Genomic DNA, 11172 nt, shown 5'->3' with positions numbered 1-11172 from the left:
TGCGGTCAAAAAGCAGGACTAGTGTTTGCACTCGGAGTGTAGATGCGCAATTTTTAAGAGTGCTCGAATCGTCTCAGTTGCGTGTACCGAGTCTCTACAGTATGGAAGGGAGTATGGTCCTCACCTACTCCGTGATGGTGATAATGAATATAGATTTTTTTTCTAGTGCTGTTAGGCTACAGTGATCAACAACTTTTTAGAAACCCCATAAATATTATGATTTGACGCAAAAGTTACAAGATCTCACGGATTTGTGTCAAAAGTCACATTTGTCCGAAAAATAATGCCAAAACTTGCGCAAAATTTCAGGAACTTGAAAACAGTGATTACTTAAGAAACATGACTTGTAGTTTGTTATTAGAACAATAACGATATTCCATGAATAATTAGGCTCGTTGATGATTTCGGGTGGCTTTGGTAATGAACTAATAACAGCTGTGAAGACGTTTTCAGACACTCATGCCCGGTTAAATTTCAAAGAAATTGGTTTAGCGAAGAATGGTTCTGTATAAAAATATATATCTCACTGTACATTATAACCTAAACAAACATGACCATAGAGTTATTCGATTAAAAGTCGTTCAGCGAGCCCAGATAATTGAATCTAAGTCAAATTAAATAGATAAACAGTTTGAGGACATAATGTTATTACCAGTACCAACAAACGAGCCTTTCTATTAATACATGAGTAGCATTTTCTCATTTCTGGACTGGTCATTTACAGATTGTTTAAAATGTAGTATTTAACTCCATAAAAATACCATAACGAAATGACGAACGATCGTAAGTTTTTTACCTATTACTACAATGGCTGTTTCCAGTTTTGTGATCGTGCTTTTATTCACAGTCACAGAATGCACAATTCCAGTCAGTTCAAGTCGCAAAAGCAGAAACGGGAACTAATCAACATGGTAGCCGCCAAAACGAGAATTTAGATTAAAATAACATAGACCTAACCGTGAGAACCATAGAAATTCGGGGAAATCTTAAAAACAACAAAAAATGCAGTCGAAAGAGATAACAACCGTCTCATCTAGAATCAAATGGTCAACCGAATATACAAATGAAGGGATCAAGAGTAGTAACTTCACATTTAAAAGTGAGGCAACAAGGTTCATCGCAATGTGTTTACGTGTAGTGGTTTTCACATACATTCACACAAAACTTCCAAAGAGGATATTACGTCGACTTTCTCCTTTGATCATCCCAACAACAGCGCCTATATCGTTTTTGCATTAACCACGACAGATTTCCACTGCAGTCTAGGGAGTGAGTTGTTGTTTAACGTTATAATGTTACTGGACATAGAATTAAGATGCCGCCGGAGCGGTATACCTAAAGAGCATAACAGAACTGTTATATTCCATGTACGCTTTATCTCACAAAACTTTGACAATTTTTTTCTCCGTTTAGGTTTGTCTAAAATGCCACTCACGGAAATTAAAGGCGGAATTTGCGCTGCTTGTTAAGTCTGTTTTATGGTTTCCAGATGGTCTCACTCGGAACAAAATTATGACTGCAATTCATATGGTAGATAATTTTAAAACAACTTAACTTGCTACGAAACCTCTCAGTGTGACTAAGGATTTACTAACCCGACGATAGAAATAGAACGTAACAATTTATTTACAAACCTTCAACCCTGAAATATGCAACCAAGAATCCGGTATTAGGTGTACAATTGTCAGTTGACTCAAGCAGCTCGATATTCAGTTGATCCGACCGTTTTGAGACCGTATAAATGTGACACAAACCTATTACCATATGGATGAATAAGAACAAGTAAAATTATTGTTTACGGACAACTTTGAGCGACCTATAATCTAATCACAAAACCCTTCCTGGTTACAAGACAATGAACAACAAAACACAATATTAGAAAAGGGGTACAGTAGCGTAGATTTCAGCATTCAAACTTTACATGTCGAATTATTCTTTCAAGTAAGGAAACTAACTAAATTTGCACATAAACAGCCGGTCCACTTTTGTGAGTTAGAATTATAACTCAACAGAATTCTTGCCACCATCTGACGTCAAAGATAATGCCTAAAGATTCGGACACAGGTCTTCAGAGTTAGGTTGAAGTCCTGAGATGGGCTTATAAATAACAGTTAAATTTTAACATGCAATCTGCCTTAGGAGCAGGCATGTTTGTAGTCTAGCTTAGTCAATATTTTACTTTAAATTTTATAGCTGCATAATGGATATTTTTGTTCATTATATGCCAACTACATCCAATATTTGTTTTACAGATAGTAGCACATACGTTATCTATCAACGCACCTTGGATGTCCGGAAAAATACATGAGACCTTACCTTAATTCCGACTGATCAACCCAAGGTCATTTGTATATTATATTTTTTGTCTAGGAACAAGGTCCATAACATATGAAGGTTATGGTAATATGTTATAGAAAATATAATGTGAACGCAGAGTTTTATGGGAAATATAAATTGTAAACGTCATTGATACAACAGTTGCAAAAGAAGTGTAAAGCTTGCAGCATACTATAAAGGGAATAGGAAGAACAGTTATTATAAACTTTATATAGATTAATAGAGACCTATAACAAAATGTATCACATTATAGACGGTAGAACGTTGTGAAACTATGCACGTGAAAAAACCACTAAATGTGTATGAGAGAATACGAGAGGGATTTGTGAAAAAGCTGCCAGTAAATTCAAACAAGTGGGTGAAAATTTACAACAAAGTTTAATTGGTGGACAATGAATTAAATGAAATACTAGAAGGGTCAAAGGCCGTAATATCAAGTTCAACTGAAATTGCAATATCTGTTATACATCGTGTCACATCCTTATAATAGGTCATCAAAACAACACAGAAAAGAAAAACGGTCATGTCATATGCCTCTCATGTCTGCAGAGTGATCTGCAGAAAAATCAAAGGCACAGGTACAAAGCAATGAATATGTCACATAGTCCGTGATAAATCGTCCCTGGAGTTTAACGCGTGTTTTCCAAACATAAACGTGATCGAAAGAAGTTTTGCTAGCTGTTTAAGTAGACATTGAATCAATGAACATTTTAGTTGGTCTGCTGAGTTCAGTAGCGATATATGTATGTTGGGTAAGAGCAATAGTAAGCGTGTCGTGAATGCAAAAAGCAGGTTAACATATCGATTTCATAGTGACAACATACTCCCTTGTCCTGTTTGAAGAACATCTTTGTGGAAGAGAAGGTCACAGGAAAGCTACTGAATCTCATTTGTTCAAATTTGGACAGGGAAAACATGATCAAAAAGTCATTACAACAAGTTACTGTCGCAAAAACTATAATAATTTGCAGTTATATCAAGTATGTCGACAAAGTAATTTCACTTAGTCCCCCCATCCGAATTTCGGGTTGAATTTGTCACGGTCGTTCCATGAAATCTTTCCCACACTCCAATTTATTCAAATATATTAAAGCACTCTTTAGGATTTAGATCGGGATCTTCATCACAAAATTCATACAACCTCTCCATCGTTCTTAATGTAATTTTTGTCAAAAATATTCTGGCGATGCATTTTGATCCGTTCGGTGGGATATATTGTCGTGTTTGGTAATGTGGGTGGCGAGCACTCGAAAAAATAGGCTTAATAAAAGGTCGTTCGTTACCCGAGATACAGCCCGAAATTTCCATAGCACTAAATAGCGTAATTCGCAATGAAAAATGTTAAATCAATCGAGTATAAAAAGTTAACAAGGACATCTCCGGAAAAATGGGATGGAACTTCTATCTGAAACGAACTGACTGGAAAGCAAAAGTTTGCGGGAGAAGGTCAATGGGCAACAATATTGTTATTGTTATTATTATTCACAAACATCTTATGGGTACATAAGTGTTGTGAAGAAACCATTTCGGGTTTCTTCAAAAGTGCAATGATACACAAGTTTCAATAATGTTAGCATTACATTTGCCATGTTTGAGAAAGGAAAGAAAAGGAAAATAAAATATTAATAATAGAACAGTCATAATAAATCAGGTTCTGTCTAATTGGCAAGAATTTTGAATTGATTTTGAAGAAGAAAAGGAAGAAACTAAGGAAATAGAAATAAAGGAGACGCGAATTACGTCAATAGCTTAACACAGAACAAGAATAAACAACTATGTATGTACCGCAAAATGAGTAAAAAAAATAAAATAAAACAAAATACATTAATAAGTAAATAACTTATTATTGTGGTAAGATATGACGTTAGAATAAGTGTTTGTGCGCCCAGTCATAGTTTGGGGTGATGCTATGAAAGTCTCAGTTAAGTGCAAAAGATAATCAATGTGTATGAGGTGCATATGCATAGTGAAGATAAAACGAGTCTAAGAAGTCGAATTCAGCGTAATACAAGTTATTGTCTTGATCCAAAACTTCGTAATCTTAAGGATAATATTTAGTTAGAAGGAAAAAGAAGAGAGAGAAAAGAAATGAACACATAGTGAAAGGGTCCAACCATAATAATAATAGTGTGATGGATATAGACTTTTGAAATAAACGAATAATTTAAAAAATAAAATAAATGAATGGGGAAAATCAGGAAAAAAATAATAATGACAATAACAGTAACAATGATAATAAGTCTTTAGTCGCCTTACGTCGAAACCCTGAGTTCAGTCAATCACTATGTCATTGTAAATAATCTGGCATCATATCAATGCAAAGTTAATCAATTACAGAGAATTCTAACGAAAGTCAAACAACAAATTTTTAACCACAGAAGATTAAGAAATATGAACATAGTTACACAAGTTCTGGATGAAAGCCGACATGTAAACAGGGGATAAAGCTATCAGGGACAACAGTGCCGTTAAATTAGACATAAGGATTGAAGTTCAAGTGTGTACATCCCATCATGTCCAACACATGTTTATCTAGCATTCACTTCACAAGACCACTACCTTCGTTGTGTAATGATGAGTAAACAGTGAGGCGCAGATGAACACACTTTCTTACAACATGTCGGCAGACGTATTTCTGGATGAACTAACTAGCAAAGGGCCACAATGGTAACACGTTTTCAGATTGTGCCACTGTCTCAACAGCTCGTATGGTTAAATTACTTTTCGTGTACACGGCAACCCTACCTCTCCTATGGTTTAGTCTATCAGTCCTACTAGATAAAAAACCAGCCAACTGAATTTCATTATCAAACACTTCTGACGTTAGCTATGTTTCTAAGACAGCAATGACATCCAGGTTTTCCGTAACTAACATTATCTTAAGCCCTGCCATTTTATTTTCAGGCTGCGAGCATTTGTGTAGCACACCTTAAATTCTGTGGAGAACTTTCCCTTACCATCGCGAGCGGTTTAAGGATGGTTTTGCTCCGAACTTTTACAATGTGAAAATCCTTAAGGATGGGGTTTCTTTCACCTTTTTGGCGGCGCTCATTTACTGCTACTTCTTCAGCTCGTCTCTTAATACGGTTGATCAGGCTGAGATCTTCTCGGAGTTATATTCCGGATCCAATCAGTTTACGTGAGTTTCCCAATATTATGTTTCTTTCTTCAAACAAAGCAAAGGTAACCTTTAAGAGAATGCTTCTCTGAGAACTTTCAGAATCCACCTCTTGTCCTGTTCTATAACGCTTAGATATGCTAACTACTGAAACTGTTTCTGAGGGTAGCTTGCTTATAAAAGACTTCATAAGACTGGAATAGTGGTCAAATTTAGCCCTTGGTTCCTTTACGAAATATTCGCTTAACTTGTGAACTATTTATTTACTGTTGAGGCATTTTCATAAAAGCATTTTGAAAGTGTATTATTACCTCAACCTCAAGCCTGGGCCTTTTGTGAACAGCGCGATGTAAAAACTGCTGCTGATCTCAATCAGCGATGGCAAAGAAACACATCTCACTTAATATCTACAAATAACTTTTTATGAATCTCGTCTTATCCTGTATTTTTATTTAGTGCAGTCACGAACAGTTCCAGTACTTTCACGATCTACTCACTAGAGAGGGAACTACCATGGAGAACAGCTGGGAAGAGATCAAGGAGGCGATCACTTCAAAATTTCAGGAGGTTCTGGGTCAGCAAGGAATGGATCGCTGTTGGTACACTAGATAAGATTGAAGAAAGGAGGAACAAGAAGGCAGCAATCAATACCAGCCGAACAGGAGCAGAGAAAGACAATGCACAGGCCGAATACACAGAAGTAAACAAGCAAGTGAAGAGGAGCATCAGAACCGACAAACGTAAATATGTGGAAGATTTAGCAATGACAGCGGAAAAGGCTGCAAGAGAAGGAAACATGAGACAACTGTATGATACAACAAAGAAACTTGCTGGAAATTACCGTAAGCCAGAAAGACCAGTGAAAAGCAAGGAAGGCAAAGTAATCACCGACATTGAAGAACAACGAAACAGGTGGGTAGAACACTTCAAAGAACTCTTGAATCGACCAGCTCCACTGAACCCACCCAACATCGAAGCAGCACCCACGGACCTCCCAATCGATGTTGGCCCACCAACAATTGGAGAGATCAGCATAGCCAATAGACAAATCAAGAGCGGCAAAGCAGCGGGACCAGACAACATCGCGGCAGAGGCACTGAAAGCAAATGTAGCAGCAACTGCAAAGATACTACACATTCTCTTCAGTCAGATTTGGGATGAAGAACAAGTACCAACAGACTGGAAAGAAGGACTTCTGATCAAAATACCAAAAAAGGTAGTCTCAGCAAGTGTGATAACCACATGGGCATCACTGTTCTCTCAATATCAGGAAAATTCTTCAACAGGATATTGTTCAACAGAACGAAGGACTCCATAGACGCCCAACGTCGAGACCAGGAGGCTGGATTTCGTAAGGATCGATCGTGTACAGACCAAATCGCAACTCTACGTATCATTGTGGAACAATGGAATCCGTCACTCTACATCAACTTCATTGGCTACGAGAAATCATTTGATAGCGTGGACGGGACAACACTATGGAGGCTTCTTCTACAACACGGCGTACCTACCTGAGAAGACAGCCAATATCATATGGAATTCCTATGATGGATTAAACTGCAAAATCGTTCATGGAGGACAGTTGATAGGCTCGTTCAAGGTAAAGACCGGTGCCAGGTAAGGTTGCTTACTCTCACCCTTTCTCTTTCTCCTGGTCATCGACTGGATCATGAAAACGTCAACATCTGTAGGGAAACAGGGGACACAATGGACAGCTAGGATGCGGTTGGACGATCTAGATTTTGCAGATGATCTGGCTCTTCTGTCACACACACAACGACAAATGCAGGAGGTGAGGACCAGAGTAGCAGCAGCTTCAGAAGCAGTAGGTCTCAATATAAACAAAGGCAAAAGCAAGATTCTCGAATACAACACAACATGCACCAGTCGAATCACATTTGACGGAGAAGCTTAGGAGGATGTAAAAAGCTTCAAACATCTGGGCAGCATCATTGATGAACGCGGTGGATCTGATGCAGATGTGAAGGTGAGGATCTGCAAAGCAAGAGCAGCATATTCATAACTGAAGAACATCTGGAATTCAAAACGACTGTAAACTTCAACAAAGTCAGAATTTTCAATACAAATGTCAAGACAATTCTACTGTATGGGGCGGAAACTTGGAGAACCACGAAAACCATCATCCAGAAGATACAGGTGATTGTCAACAGTTGTCTACGCAATATACTTCGGATCCGTTGATCAAACACTATCAGCAACAACCTACTGTGAGAGACAACAAATCAGATTCCAGTGGAGGAAGAAATCAGGAGGCAGCGCTGGAAGTGGATAGGACATACATTGAGGAAAGCATCAATCTATGTCACCAAGACAGCCCTCACTTGGAATCCTCAAGATCAACTGAGAAGAAGAATACCAAAGGACACATTACATCGAAAAATGGAGACAAATATAAGAAGGATAAACAACAACTGGATAGAACTAGAGAGGAATGCCCAGGACAGAGTGGGTTGGAGAATGCTGGTCGATGGTCTATGCTCCACTGAAAGTAAGAGAAGTAAGTAAATGAACTAGTGTGGGTTCTCAATTCATGCCATTTTAAGTCAAGGTTACACTGTCTAGTCACTTCCTATAGTGACTCTCCAATCTGTTGTCCTAGCCGTCTTAAAATTTTGGTTCTGAAGCAGAGAGAATTATGACTAAATAATGGTAGAAAGGCAAAATAACAAGGTACGACCAGTCTGCTGCGAGTTTTAGTTTCAATTATTCAATGGATGTATTCACATTTAGCACAGTTAGTCTTGGTGGGGTGCCACAAGCAGAACAATGTTTGTCAGCCAGTATTCAGTAGTTGCGTCATTTCCACAATAACATTATTATTATAGGTTTAAGTATCCTTTTTCCGCAATCTTATGGAAGTTCGTTAGAATTCGGGAAATCTCTACAGTAGTCTCAGTTTTTTGAAACAGTCCTGAGGTTCTTCCTTGCAATGATCATCTTCATCTTTCAGCATCCACATATATCCACAAGCCTACTTTATAACAACTATAAACTTAAAAAGCTGCATTACATAAATACTTAGCACTACCGAAACCCTATTACACTTTTTGTCGAGATTGGATCTGGTATATAACGTGGACGCTATGCCCCTTTGGAAACTATTCTTATGAAAACACATTATATGTGAACGAATGAACTGCTATCAACTTTTATAGATTATACTTACTAAACAAGCTTGCTTGGGATGCATACCGTGAACCAGTATATGTTGTAAATTGTAGATCATGCCTGTAAAAATGGCGTGTACCTGCTATTGCAGAAATATATTATTATTATAATGGACTTGAATTTTAAAAGTATCCCGAACTCTTATTTACAAAGGAAATCCTTATTTGGATTATTTGACTTTTATACATTAGTTCAACTTACATTGACGTTCGTATGATCAGAATATCAAAGGGAATATTTGGTTTGGTCCGTTACTTAATGGTTTTCATGTCAATTTGGTCCTACCTATGTATGGTACACGATGCAGAGTTAAGGAGAAAGTGACATTCAAAAACTTCATTATTATGGTAAACAATCACGTCCGAAAATTTTTTACAGACCCTGAAAGAATGTTAACTGTCTAATACTTTCTATTATTATTATTACCCATTAAGATGGGGGTGAACAGAATGAAAAAACTAAAATTTGTGAAATGAATCACATCATACAAATTGTCACGCTCCATTCCATGTATTATTAAGATTTGAGAATCCAGCGAATACTTTTCATGGCATCTTGAACACAGATTCGCTTATTATACAGAAAAATGAATTTTGAAGTAGAAAACCAGTTTCTTATTCAAAATAATCCTTATAACCGACATCTAAAACTACTGTTGTCTAGTTAAGTAGCATTCAGTACGGAATTAAAATTGAAACCAAATCAGTTATGATGAATTCAAACTTCGGCCACAAAGTTAAGCACCCATAGCTATTCCAACATAACAATAATAATGACTTACCATCTTCGGTACATTTTGCAACAAAGTATGTTAGCACAGACATTATCTTACTGTCTATAACGATAACCGAGTTAAGTGTGTAGTGAATAGGAGCACGAGTGGGGGACAGTCGAATGTATTTAAGCACCAATTACAGACCATCTCACTAAATTCTGATAACCATACAGTAAAAGTTAATTTTCAAAATAACAATCAATTGTCTCAATCTTAACTGTTCCTTCTGCAAATATCAGTCTGTCTTCTCTGATTTCATTGTTCATGCCTTTTCGTACCGATTGCGCTTCATTCCCGTTCGTTCCTTATCGATCTTCTGCCGAAATACAATCTATGTCTGACCATCACCATATACTACTTGTGTGGATATAAGTAGATCACATCACAATGGCATATGGCGCTTTGATGAATTTCATTAGCAATGTCATTACCATGTATTGACAAACAGAAATTTCGTGTATATTGTCTCACCATGCTTCGTAATAAGATCAGACGACTGCAATTCGTTGGTGTTACACGAACCATTTTAAATTTTTGACATTTCCAAATCTGTGGACGTAGGCGTATTCTGAACAATCAAAAGTGTCCTCTAGCTAGTGTTTAGTAATCATATTGACCAGTTATTCGTAATGGTTTCTGGATATCATCCTGAAGCATTGTCACGATTTGACAATCAAGTAATACGATTGATGAAATTGATGAAACTATTGACAAATAGGGTTGATAAATCGACTGACAGTTGCCGCCAAACAGAGTTGTTTTCTTGAGTTTATCTTTACTTAGTATAAATGATCTCCGTATATTTTTCTATCAGTTGTTCATTCAGTTAACAGCTTAGAACCTTATTAGTTCAGTTTACGGTCTAGAAACCCAATCATTAGTGTCAATCAATAGTGTAAGGAGTTGCACAAATCTGTAGGCTGAAACCATAATTATGTAATTTACTTCAACTCTGACAAAGGCTCATACCATTATTACAAACATTTGGTGGAAGTTGTACTCCCCTTGGTTAAAACTTATTCACTTCCTGACAACCAATTAGACAATATACACTGCTTATCATCTCGTAGAGAGTTATTTAACTGAGAACTTACGACATCGTATCACCTATATTTGTGGAATAGGTTTCACCGAATTCAACAACTTATGATCACTCCACTTCGAATAAGTCAATTTCTACCTTGTGCCAGACCTGAGACTTGCAACTAACTTGCATTCACCAGCAAGTGGTGAGTATGAATATAAGTAATTAGTTAATTGCATATAAGAACATTGAGTCTAGAGTAAGCCTTTCATGGATGAACTCATGTTGAACAAATTCCGCCATCGGACTGTCCGAAATTCCAGTTGGCCCACTACTGTGGATGAAATTGGAAATCACCAAATACGAGCGGCATGGCGACATAAACAATAACTTTCTAATTCAAACCTAAAGTGGTACTCATATCAACAATGATAAGACTGATTATTTTTCTTTTGGATTACTATCACTCAAAGCACCAAATATTTTGAATGTTCATATGCTAAGCTGTAAACCATAGGAAATCGTTTTACATTTTGAAGTGATATCTTGATACTAAACTGTTCTGCATTATCTATCTATCTCCCAAATAATGTGTACAGAAATTTTCATTTTATGAGTGTTCAGAAGGAAATCAAATATTTTGAAATCATGAAGTGTATATTCTGATTATTTGCTGCAGCTTACTTTTTTATACATCTTTCGATTTATCACTGCCAGAAGGATTCTTAT

This window comes from Schistosoma mansoni, chromosome W, assembly GCF_000237925.1.
Source record: "Schistosoma mansoni strain Puerto Rico chromosome W, complete genome".
Taxonomy (NCBI): domain Eukaryota; kingdom Metazoa; phylum Platyhelminthes; class Trematoda; order Strigeidida; family Schistosomatidae; genus Schistosoma; species Schistosoma mansoni.
This window is presented reverse-complemented; position numbering follows the sequence as displayed.